Consider the following 13,072-nt stretch of genomic DNA (forward strand, 5'->3'; position numbering starts at 1 on the left):
ACAGTGTGACTAGGTCCTATAGTTTCTAATTCTTAGATTATTGATTCCAGTGCTACTGACCACATGACACACATCTTCTTTATTTTCTTCTTATCATTTCACGTCTAGCCAAGATAAGATGAGAGTTGTTGATGGTTCCCTCTCCACCATCTTTGGAAAAGGGGAGCTTAACTTAAGCAAGGATCTTTCTCTTAAATCAGTTTTGCATGTTCTCAATCTTGCTTCCAACCTCTTATTTGTTTCCAAGTTTACCAAAAATTTAAACCGTAGCATAACATTCTTTTTTACTCATTGTGTCTCTCATGACAGATTGACAAAGAGAACGATTGGGAGCGGTCATGAGTCTGGAGGTCTTTATCATTTTGATTTATTTTGATGTAGACATCAATTCAGCCTTATAATCATCTGCTTTTAGTGGTCTAGATAATGAGTCAATAGCTAGGTTACATATGTAGCATGTTAGACTAGGTCATTTACCTTTTTCTTTAATGCAAGGATTGTTTCCTGAGTTGTTCAAGTGTGTTTCGAGTCAAAGTTTGGTTTGTGTTGGAAAACATGGGGTTACTGGTGTAAATGCATATTTGGTAGTTGTGTAAAAATAGGAATGTGTAAATATGTATTCCTAGGATTGTGGAAGAGTATAATCCCTTAAATATGGGGATTAAAATAATTAGTCCCTTAATTATAGGGATTGATTTAGGAAGATTTGTTTCCATTTATTGCAACAGCTTATTGTATAAATAGGCCGGTTGGCAATGGAATAAAAATATCAGTTTTTTACCATTTCAAAACATGGTATCAGAGCTCTAGGTTTGCCAACCTTGAGATTTTTTTTCGGCCTTCATTGCCAAGCCTTTAGAGCTGACCTGTAGTCAACAGTGTTTCTTTTCTTCCTTCTTTATTCTCCTTTCACCACTAGCCTTATTCTTCCTCCATTGACAATGTCCGATGTGACTGCAACAAGTGCTCCCACATCCAGCAAGGAATGGGGCAATCGAGGAGTTTCGAAAATAGTTCAACAGGCCCATAATGTCTCCACAATCCCGTAGTAAGAACATTCAAGTCAGGGGCCATTTAATGATGAAGAAATTGAAAGACTAAGGGGTTTCCTGGCATCCTTGAAACCAGGAAGTGGTTCTACCTCTCTTGCTCTCTCGAGTGAGTTTTTATCTCTAGGATTACATGTCTCGGCTAGTGTTTTTCCATGGATTCTTGATTTTGGAGCTACTGACCACATGACACCCTCTTCACTACATTTTCTCACCTATACACCCTGTCCTAGTAGTAGGAAAATTTCTGTTGCTGATGGTTCTTTCACCACAATGGCAGGAATTGGGAATATTCAGATTACTTCATCCCTATTACTTAAAAATGTGCTTCATGTTCCTAAGTTATCCACTAGCCTTATCTCTATACAAAAACTCACCTAGGATGTTAACTGCAATGTTGTGTTCTTTCCTTCTTACTGTGTATTTCAAGACCAAGTTTCAGGGAAGAAGATTAGACTTGCCAAGGAAAGGGATGGACTCTACTACCTTGAAGCAACCAGCAAATCATCTCACATTGTTATGCATGTCACACACGAGTCATTCTTATCTACCTCCAATAAAGATTTAATTTGGCGTCATCACTTTCATTTCGGTCATCCTTCATTTCCTGTTTTAAAAACAATGTTTCCTTCCTTGTTTAAAGGAATTGATGTTGAAACCTTTCATTGTGATGTTTGTGAGAATCAGCAATAAAAGATCTTCAATCCCTTTTTATTTGATCCATTCGGATATATGGGGCCCTTCTCGAATTCCCAACGTTACTGGTTCTAGATGGTTCGTCACCTTTATTGACGATTGCACTAGGGTCACATGGATTTTTCTTCTTAAGTCTAAATCTGATGTGGGCACCATTCTTCCCAACTTACATAACATGGTCCAAACTCAGTTTGGTGTGAAAGTCAAAAGGTTTCGATCTGATAATGCTACAGATTATTTTAATCAGAATTTGTCCCCATTTTTCCATAAAGAAGGCATTGTGCATGAATCCGCATGTGTTAACACTCCCCAACAGAATGGGGTAGCTGAGAGGAAAAATGGCCATCTATTGCAAACCACCCGAGCCCTTCTCTTTCAAAACCAGTCTCAAAACAATATTGGGGGGAAGCTGTCCTTACCGCTGCATACACCATAAATAGACTACCATCTAAAGTTCTTGACAACTGAAGCCCAATACAAGTCCTCTCTCAATTCCACCCTGATATTCGAACCTCAAATAATCTCACACAAAGAATTTTTGGTTGCACTGCCTTTGTTCATGTCCATAATAAGGGAAAATTATATCCACTTGCAATCAGGTGTGTCTTCTTGGGATATTCCCCAACTCAGAAAGGTTATAAATGTTATCATCCAGCCACCAGAAAATTCTATACCTCCATCGATGTCACATTTGAGCAGAGACAATCCTTTTTCACTCAACCTTATCTTCAGGGGGAGCCCTCATTAATGGAAGATAAGGCTTCGGATCTACTCTCCCTAGATGTATTACCCTCCTCACAGTCATCCAACCGTCAAGAATCACATCCTTCTAAGTCACATTCCTCTAAGCCCCACATTTCCGAGCCTCAACAAGAAACAAACAACCCGACCATTGAACCAAATCCAAACACGGTTAACCCCACCAATGATGTGCATGATGATGTGAGATATATGCAGGTTTACTCTAGGAGAAGAAATCCAGATCCTCAACTGTATAAATAGGCCGGTTGGCAATGGAATGAAAATATCAATTTTTTACCATTTCAAAACAATTTGTGAGGTGTGTCAGTTGTCAAAACAATGTAGAACTCTTTATTCAATTTCTAGTAATGAAATTCAAGCTCCTTTTGATTTAGTTCATTCTAATGTATGGGGCTCTTCACCTCTTGTTTTTATAGATGGCTTTCGTTACTTTATCAGCTTTATTGATCACTATTCACAATGCACATGGATCTACTTGTTAAAAGGGCGTGATAAAGTACCACGAATAACCATGGCATTTTGTAAAATGATTGAAACTTAGTTTGGCAAGAAAATTAAGCAATTTTGTCCAAATAATGTTGTTGAATATTTTGAAAGCTCTTTGAATATGTTCATGGAGGATGCAAGTATTTAACGCCAGTCATCATGTGCTAGTTCCCCTCAACAGAATGGGGTTGTTGAGCGCAAAAATAGACATTTATTAGAGACAGCTCAAGCCTTGTTGTTTCACCATAAGCTTCCCAAGCACTATTGGTCTCAACTCTCAAGCAGTCCTTACAGCATCATATCTGATAAATAGAATGCCATCTAGGGTGTTGGATATGAGAACTCATTTCTCTGTCTTTTGTCCTAACCTTCCAAATTTCCCTCTTCCTCCCAAAGTCTTTGGTTGTGTGTGTTTTGTTCATGTCAAGGATCCTAAGAAGACTAAGTTGGATCCTAGGGCTACAAAAGGGGTCTTCCTAGGGTACTCTCCCCTGTTATTGCTCCTAATGTTGAGGAGGTGACTGATAACATTAATAGACAATAGAAAGATATGAGAATTGCCTACAGAAGAAGAAAAAAAGATCCTCCAACTGTAGTAACAACCAATCAGACTCGGATCAATCTGTCTCAATGGTTCTAGGTAATCCTATTACTCATACTTCTGATTTAGATCTTCCCATTGCTCTTCATAAGCCTACCCGTTCTTGTACTACTCGGCATTCCATTGCGTTTCTTATTCATGTTTATCTCCTCATTATTATTCCTTTGTGTCTACTCTTTCTTCTGTTCATGTTCCTGCTAGGTACTCAGAGGCAGTGTCTAACCCAAGATAGAGAGAGGCAATAAATGAGGAAATGAAAGCCTTAATGAAGTCCAGGACTTGGGAATTAGTGGATCTACCAGAAGGGAAGCTGCAAAGCTTTGCTCCAGCTGCAAAGCTTAATACAATCTGGGTTCTATTGTCATTAACAAATTTTACATGGGAGCTACATCAATTGGACGTGAAGAAAGCTTTCTTGAATGGTGATCTACATGAGGAGGTATTCATGAATCCACCACCTGGTTATGATTTTCATGGGAAGGTATGTAGGTTAAGGAAAGCATTATATGGGCTTAAGCAATCTCCTTGAACTTTGTTTGAAAGGCTCTGTGGGGCCATGAAAAAAGCGAGATACACTCAGAGTGGCGCAGATCATACCTTGTTCATAAGAAAATAGGGTAGCAGGCTTACAGCACTTATAGTCGATGTGGATGATATGGTGATTACAGGAAATGATCCGGAAGAGGTAAAAAGATTGAAGGAGTTCTTGGCATCTGAATTTGAGATCGAAGATTTAGGCCATCTGAGATAGAGATACTTCCTTGGAATTGAAGTTGCAAGGTCACAAGTGGGCATTTATATATGCCATATGACGTATGTTCTTGATCTTCAAGAGGAGACAGGTATGATGGGGAGTAGACCAGCAAATACTCCAATAGAGTTGAATCATTGTCTCCAGGAACCGATTGGAGAGGACTACCCTGATAAAAAAAGATACCAAAAGCTAGTGGGAAAATTGATATATCTATCTCTTACCCGACCTGATATAGCTTATGCAGTGCATGTTGTTAGCCAATTCATGCACCCTCCCAAGATTCCTCATATGAAAATAGTTGAAAGGATCCTCAGGTATTTAAAGACATGTCCAGGGAAAGGAATTTTGTTCAAAAAGCACAATAAAATTGAAATTAAGGCGAATACTGATGCAAATTGGGCTGGATCAATTGAAGATAGGAAGACTACTTCCGGATATTGCACATTTGTTTGAGGGAATTTGGTTACTTGGAGAAGTAAAAAGCAAAATGTGGTTGCAAGATCATGTGCAGAAGTTGAATATTGGGTTATGGCACATGGTGTTGCAGAACTATTGTGGCTTAGGACCCTCCTTGGTGAGCTCGGGATGAAGGTTGATGGTCCTCTCAAGCTATATTGTAACAACAAGGTTGTCATCAACATTGCAAATAACCCAGTACAAAATGATAGGACTAAGCATATTGAGATTGACCGACACTTTGTAAGAGAGAGAATTGTCTCGGGCAAACTTTGCATCCCTTATACACCCTCTGAGATGCAAATTGCTGATGTTTTGACAAAAGGACTGTCTTCAGTGAAATTTCTAGGTTTACTTGGCAAGCTAAACATGACCGACATCCATGCTTAGCTTGAGGGGGAGTGTTGGATCGAGTGGTTAAGTGTTGGTAGGCTTATGTATCTTTTATGTTTCAGTTCTATAGTCTGTTATGGGCCTTTAGTTATTGGGCCTAAACCTGTTTTATTTTATTATGTCTAGGTGTCCCATCACTAATCAGGGGCATTCTAGTCTATTCATGTAATATTTTATTGTTAATATATGTAATAGCTTCCAGGGCCAGCTGAGAATACATTGTCGCCCATTCACAAGCTTCTTCTCTTCTTCTACTGCTGTACTTCAGCAAACAGTTAATGCGTTTCCTTTTAGAAAAGGGTAACTTTAATGCAAAAAATAAAATAAAATAAACTCACCATCCCTGATTTGGCCAAACCATCAGTCACACAATTCAGCTCTCTAGGAATCCATCTAAAATGACACACCATAGTAGACTTGATTTCCAAGATCTCATTAAAAATGCAGTTGGATCTCCAAGGATCCTCCTTAAAACTTTTCATCCAGCTGATTACATTCTTGGAGTCACCTTCCACCACCGTCTCACTGAGGTTAAGAGCCACCACAAATCTCAAACCCACTACCAAGGCACAGATTTCAGCTTCAGCAGCATTTGCAATACCAATCAGTCCACTATATGCCCAGATCAGGTCCCCATTAGAATTAATAGTCCAAACCCCCAATACCAGCTTGCCCCCTGTGTTTCAATGAGCTTCTACATCAGCCATCAAACTGAAGTATAAACTCTGTAGGGGGTCTAGGAGAAAGGTTCGTTCTGCTGAAAGGTGCCGTACAAGAAGAATTCAGGAGCTGCAATAAATTCCTTTCTATATCCCCCATAGAAATGTATCTAAACAGATTGCTTGCACTCATCCAAGAGTTAAGTAGCAGCAAAAGTCTCCCTCTCAGGTGTTCAACTTTTCCCTTCAAAGACCCTCTATTCCACTCCTCCCAGATACACCACATTACAGCATGCGTGACCACCTTTCCATACAAGATAACTCTAGTGCCCTGTGCCCATTCTACAACCTGGCCATTGCTCAAGAATGCCCACCATGGTAATAGCTATTACCATGAAAGAGGTCTAGGAAGAAGTGCCAAAGGCTGCAGGCAACCTCACAATTGGTAAGGAAATGCCCACAAAACTCCCCATCCTTCATACATATGATACAAACATGAGGAGCTAAGTACCAAAATCTCTTTCTCTTCTTTAGGATTCTGTCAAAAGTTTTGATGGAAGAGGTGGTGGTGAACATTGATGTCAGGGGGATCGGCAAGATGGAAGAAAGAATGAGGGTGTTGTTCACCAGCCTGGTTGGTAGAGTAGTTGGGAGAGAGTTGGAGGTAGAGAAGGTTGAGGCTTAGGCGGTACTAGAGTGGGGTAACGAAAGGGTTATGGGGGTAAGAATGCTCAATGGTGGTCTGTTGCTCTTCATATTCCAAATAGGCAGGGGGCAGAGTGGGTTATGGAATATGAGAAGACAAAAAAGAGAAGCATTGATCTGCGGCTTGATTGGTGTTTCTCAGCAACAGAACTGTCTGGAGGTCGTTGGAGACAGGCTGTCTGGATTGGGGTAATTGGCATCCCTCTGCATGTGTGGAGTATTCCCACTTTTGAAGAAATAGGGAACAAATGTGGAAGATTCCTAAAATACGATGACAACAGCTCTTGGGAGAAGTTGAATTTCATGATTGAGGTTGAGCAAGCCTCTACTATCCCACACAAGGTGGTTTTAAAGTTTGCAGGAGAAAGGTTTGGTGGAAGAACAGAGGAGTGTAGAAGAGTTAAGGAAATTGATCAAAAAAAAATAGTTAAGGAAAAACGAGGAAGGAGACAGGGGCACAAAGCTTTCAGGTAGCAAGGAGGAGTCAGAGGATGATAGGAAGTCAATGAGTCAAGAGCTGGGGAAGGAGGAAGGAAGAAAGGGTGATGTGGCAGAGGGCAACATTAAGAGAGAGACAAGTGGAGAGTATGGAATTAAACGGAACGGTGAGAGAGGTCCACTTAGTGGATGATTGTAATGAGGTGTTACAAGCCCAAAAGTCGGGCGAAAGGAGAGAGGGGGAATTCAGAAAACAGGAAGTTGAAGGTAAACAATTGAAAGAAAGATAGGAGTGGGGTCCACTGCTTTGAGAGTTTTAGTAAGAGTTTTAAAAGAACAAACCGGCATCAGAGGTTAAAGGTGTTTAAGGGCATCATTAGAAAAGAACAGTTAAGATTAATAGGCCTGAGGAAAAAGAGAATTAGAAAAAAGAATTCATGTTTGGAGAACTCATGGGAAGAATGGATCTGGGTTGTTTTGAGATATGAAGGAGAAAAGAAGATATGGTCGCTCAACAGCAGAGAAGTCAAGGATCCAGGCAAGCTCAATGTCTGTTTAGAAGAGCAGCAGCTAAAAGTATCGTCAATGCTGGAAAAAGGAAGTGTTAGATCAAGTTTCCAAGCCCCTTCTTGCAACGTTTGATCCGCTTTTGACCCAGAGTTGTTCACCGATTGGCCTCCAGTCTCAAAATCATGGTTACAGGGAGGAAAGCAGAGATAACCAGGTACATATTGGTGCGGAGTTAGAGAGCTCGGTGAATGGCCAGACAGGATCGAGAACTCTAGAGATTGTTGCTAGCCTGAATTTTGAGTTAAGAGGATTGTCGGTGAATGCTGAGGAGGTAAAGCCACAAGAGTTTAACCCCAACCTGGGTTGGGCTGATTCTACGCTGAACAAATGCACTGTTCCAGCTGAGGCTAATAGCCAAGATCCTACCAGTCAGTGACACCAAGTGATGGAGCGCTGAGGGCTCGGGTATCTGAAAATGGGGAGAAAGAAAATTTTGACAAGGCGGAGCAATCAGCAACTATAGAAATTGGAGAGAACACTGAGGCTGGTTCAAGTGCTCTGGAAATAGTTGCATACCTAAATAATGAGGTAAGTTTAACTACCCTCTATATTTTAAAAACACAAGAAGGAACTAGTAGGAAAAGGAAGAAGCGGGACTTAGGGGGGCGGAGGGAAAAAGGGGAAATAAAAGAAAGAAAAAGATACAAACTTTAGAAACCAGTCGAGAGAAGCAAAGCAAGGTGTATTTAAGAAAAAAGAGGGTGTGCAATCAAGGAGACAAGAAGGGAATGGGAGGGGGAGAGAGAGAGAGAGAGAGAGAGAGAGAGTTAGATATCTCGAAAGTGGGCTTAAAGGAGGGGATTGCGGTAGAGGCAGGGATGGGGAGAGAAAGAAAATCCAATAGAGGGAGAATCAGGGGAGAAGAGGGTGGAAATTGAGAAGTTGGTGGACAGACAGGTGGAAGTGGGAAAGTCGCTCAGCATGTTCTTCTTGGGAGGGGAGAGGATGGTTAGGAGAGAAATAGAGCAGTTTGAGAGAAATAGAGGGGAAGAAAAGAATAAGAAAAAGACATTTGGGGAAGGAGGAGATACTTGGGATGAAAGAGAAGAGAGGGAAGACAGTTGGGTTGGAGAAGAATAAGGGGGTTGATGAAAGAGAGTGGCAGTTGGTCAGTAGTTGAGGTAGTGAGAGAGAGAGAGAGGTTGCTTTTCGGAATGTTTTGAGAAGTTTAAAGGATCAGAAGAGAAGGAAAATCTGTAGAGTGGGAGGAGAAATTTGGGAGAAAGGAGAAGAGTGGGAAGAGATCTGAGATGAAGAATAGTGAAGGGTCTTTTGGAGGAAATAGTCAACAGGATTGAATTGGATCATGACTGCTCCTTTGGAATTTCCCTCCTGGCCAAGATGCAGAGGAGGGCTGACGGTCAGAGGAATTTGAAGATGTCTTTCTTTTTCTTGCTGGATTAATTGGATGGCGCAAGAAGAGAAATCTTTCTGGAGCCAAGGATCGAAAGATGGCAATTTTGATTGATATTTTTACTGCAGTTTGGTCTTGTTTTGTTTTCTCAAGTCAAGTGAGTCGAGTCTGATAAAAGTTTTATTGGGGGGGGTTAGGTTTCAATTTTGTAACGTGGATAATTGAAGTTGGGTACTTTTTGTTCTTGTTGATGTTAGTGTGGTGATAATTTATCACCCTTGCAGATTGTACTCTTTTTCCTTTTAATGAATTTTTATTTTACTTTTCAAAAAAAATAAAAAAAGCCTCCCACATAAAGAAGCAAACTTTAAGAGGGACCACTGGAAGCAAAACCTACTTATGAGGGAAAGAGGGGGTAGATTAGATAAGCTTGCCACCAACTTGACGAAAAAGGATTTAATACAAAACTGACCATTTGTAAAAGGCCACCAAGCTCTCCTATCAAAGGATTGAGATGCAATAAAAAACAGAATAGAGGGAAGAGAGTAGAGAAGAAATCTTTGAGAGTCAACATCATTTAGGGCTCTATGAAAATTGAAATTGAAAGAGAGACCTTGCTCCCCCCCAGTAATTACCAAGGGGATTGAGGCCTCCCTATCTAGGAAGAGATTGGCTTGGCATAGGAGGAGCAAAGGGGTTACCCTAGGCTCCTAGCTATAGGTCAACGTCAATCTAGAATTTGATACGATTACCATTATCTAAACAAAGTCTCAGGAAAGGAACGAAAAGGTCAAAGTAAGAAATAATACCTTTCCAAGGGCTGGTGGAGGAGATTTTGTAGAGAGACAAGTTTCTATCCCAACCATTCCTATTCCTTCCATACTTGCTCCGAATGACAAAAGCACATAAACTATCTTGCACCTAGGGAAATCTCCACACCACTTACCCAAAAAAAGCAATACTCACCTCCTAAATATGTCTGAACCTCAGACCATGTCTGTGAGTCCTTGTTCTGGCTTCCTTCCAAGTCAGACTCCTAACACACAAGTTCTAATTCCCGTGTCGGTTTATAATGTTAAAATTCAACAAAATATGGCCTTCTTTAATAGTTCGTATATAGATGTACTGTGAATCCTTGTTCTTGCGAGTCCTACATCCATCTAAACCTACACATTCTGTTCATCTTCCATCAACCATACCAACAGAACTACCACAACAGCATTTATATCAGAAGAGATCAACAGAAAACACACACACAGCAAGGAATATATCAACAGACCCAGAAAAAGCAACCAAAGCAGTTGCTCCGGATTAACCGCAAATTATGCAACTTAACAAAAGTAACTATTAGCCTTTGACTATCTATTCCGTGCTATTTGACCGGTTCTTCGTCTAAAAGCAACCATTTCGAACACAACAAACTCAACGATATTCGGCAAAAACGAACAAGAGAAAACTGGAAAAATCATAAATCTCTAATATACCATGTAAGTTGAATAGAGAGCAAGTGTTAGCTATGATGGCTTCGAAAAAAAACAAGAAAATGTTAGCTAAATGACCTTCAATGAAAAGTGAACAGAGAGAACGAGGCTCACCTTATAGACAAAGCCGCGGGTCGAGGGAGGAGACACAATCGGCAGGATCAGTGGGTCATAACCAACTTAATACGTGGAGACATGGCCTCCAGAACCGGTGAATGGCAACCGGCGGAAAGCTCTGCCTCGAACGGCGGCCGGATCTCTCACCGCCAGCGGTCAAAAGATGGGATCTACCGATGGACCACAAAGGGAGAATTGTAACTAAAGACATAACTAGAAACCTAGGGGTATGCGCCGGGGGCTACAACAGGGATCAGTCGACAGCTTGTCTGGTTGACTACCATCGCCACCACTGACTGGGTCCCAGCAACGAGATTTCCTTTTATCTTTGACCCTATGATTGTTTCCGGCTACCGGTGATCGGGATACTTATCAAAAGGGTAAATTATAAAGACCCCCTGTACTTTATTTTGTTACAAACACCAGTACTATGACCGTGAGACAAAGAACCTCTCTCATTAGCTTTTCGTTAAAATCTGCTATTGCAATATTTTTTAATCTCTATATTATTCTTGTAATAGCTATTCGGATAATTGGGAGAAAAACATTGTTCATCTTCCTCGACCTCACGATACATGAATAACAATGGTGGTAGATATTGTAGCGGCGATGGACTTCCGTTGAAGTCCTCCCTCTCTCTCTCTTCCCCAATCTCTCTTCTTCCCCTTCCCCTTTCTCTCCTCCCCCTTCTTTCTGATTTCCTTTGTTTTTCGTTCCTTATAGATGGAGAACAGACAGCAGAAGGAAATACAATTTGAATGGTTTTGAGTGTGACCATATGCACCTGAACCCTGCCTTGTCAGTTTCCCCCCTCTAACCTCTACTACTGAGGCCTAAAATTAAACGACTAGTTTTGTAAATTCAGCAATCACATTGATGTTTGAATTCTTTGTAACTCTTGGGGACCATGTGCTTAATCTACAACAGGCTCTATTGAATCTAAGGAAGAAAAAGAAATTTCCGTCCATTAACTCCCTAATCAAGTTGGGAATGAATCCCGTTGAATGGGTCCTAGATCCACCAACCTAGTTGTACGTTGCAATAACAGACTAACAATAAAAAATAGTCAAGGAGGAGCACCTCAGCCTCCCCTGAATCGATATACATTTGATTTTGAGAGTTGGTTACTTGGTTTTAACTCTTGCTCCAAGGGATCAGAATGACCATGATTACAAATGAAAAGAAGAAAGAATGAGAAAAGAAATCAAATAGAGAAGAAGCAAAACTGAAGAAGATGCACATGGTGATGACTGATGACTGATGAAGGGGGCAAAGAAAGAAAGAGTCATATTATTGTTGTGATCTCAATTCTCTCAACTACGTTAGTAATTCTTTTTCTTATCTTGGGAGCAGGGAAGCAAGCCAGAGAGGCCAAAAGTAAAGAAATTCCATTAAAGGGGGGTCGATATTGGTGCCAGGCCAAATGAGTTTGGGACACACCTCCGATCCACCTAGGGTTCCAACAGTGGTGGTAACTTCCTAATTGAGTTCGGGACTAGGGGTGGCAACCAACTGAGCTTTTCACGAGCTGCTTGAGCTTGGCTCGGCTTGATTTCGGCCGAGCTTGAGCCTACTAGAGCTCGGCTTGTAAGGCTCGCGAGTCAGCTCGAATATATATTATTTTCTATAATATATATATATATATATATATATATATATATATATATATATATATATATATATATATATTATAGAAAATAATATATAGTAAAAATATTATAATTAATATTTATATTAATTCTTACTTTTTTAAATATAAAATAAAAATCTATATATAATTTATATTTTTATAAAATATAAAACGAGTTGAGCCAAGCCGAGCTCGAGCTTATGAACTCTTGACTCGAGCCGAGCTCGAGCTCAAGGTTCTAGCTTGAGCCGAGCTCGAGCCTTGTAGAATAGTCTCGAGCCGAGCTCGAGATTGGTACTATTTGGCTCGGCTCGGCTCGAATCCACCTCTATTCAGGACCCACTTCCGATCCACCTAGGGTATGTGACAAAGACACCTTGGCTTGGTGCCAGGCCAATTGAGTTCGGCACCCACCTCCGATCCACCAAGGCTGGGTGCAGGTGCATATGGTCGCACTCAAAACCATTCAAATTGTATTTCCTTCTGTTGTTTGTTCTTCATCTACAAGGAACGGAAAACAAAGGAAATTGGAAATAAGAAAGCGGAAGCGGAAGAAGAGAAATCGAGGGAGAGAGAGGGAGGACTTCAACAAAAGTCCGCCACCGTTGCAACAACTACCGTCACTGTTGTTCGTGTATCATAAGGTCGGGGAAGATGAACAATGTTTTTCTCTCAATTGTTTGAATAGCTATTACAAGGGTAGTATGGGGATTAAAAAGTATTGCAATGGCAGATTTCAATGGAAAGCTAACGGAAGGGGGTTTTTGTCCCACGATCATAGTACAGGGGGGTCTTTGTAATTTACCCTTATAAAAAATAAAAAAAGTGATTCGGCTGCAAAAGATTCGAATAAAATACCTTAAGTATCATATCCAAATTTGGTGAGTTTATATTCTAATTTGGATTGGATATTATCCATGG

At 40.6% G+C, this 13,072-nt stretch overlaps 1 protein-coding gene across 3 annotated transcripts in view; it reads right to left on the minus strand.

Moving 5' to 3' along the window:
• The window catches only part of LOC148843711 (increased DNA methylation 3-like), a 59,967-nt gene extending 48,968 nt beyond the window's left edge, over positions 1-10,999 (minus strand). The window contains exon 1 of one of the 3 annotated variants that reach the window (XM_088959027.1): positions 10,519-10,999. The gene's annotated coding sequence lies outside the window, so the exon portion shown is untranslated. The remainder of the gene's footprint in view (positions 1-10,518) is intronic. The other 2 variants (XM_088959028.1, XM_088959029.1) reach the window with 2 other exon arrangements.
• Positions 11,000-13,072: the final 2,073 nt, after the last annotated feature.

The sequence above is a fragment of the Nelumbo lutea genome, chromosome 8 (genome assembly GCF_056320005.1).
Source record: "Nelumbo lutea isolate HS-2025 chromosome 8, American lotus-T2T, whole genome shotgun sequence".
In the NCBI taxonomy this organism is placed as follows: Eukaryota; Viridiplantae; Streptophyta; class Magnoliopsida; order Proteales; family Nelumbonaceae; genus Nelumbo; species Nelumbo lutea.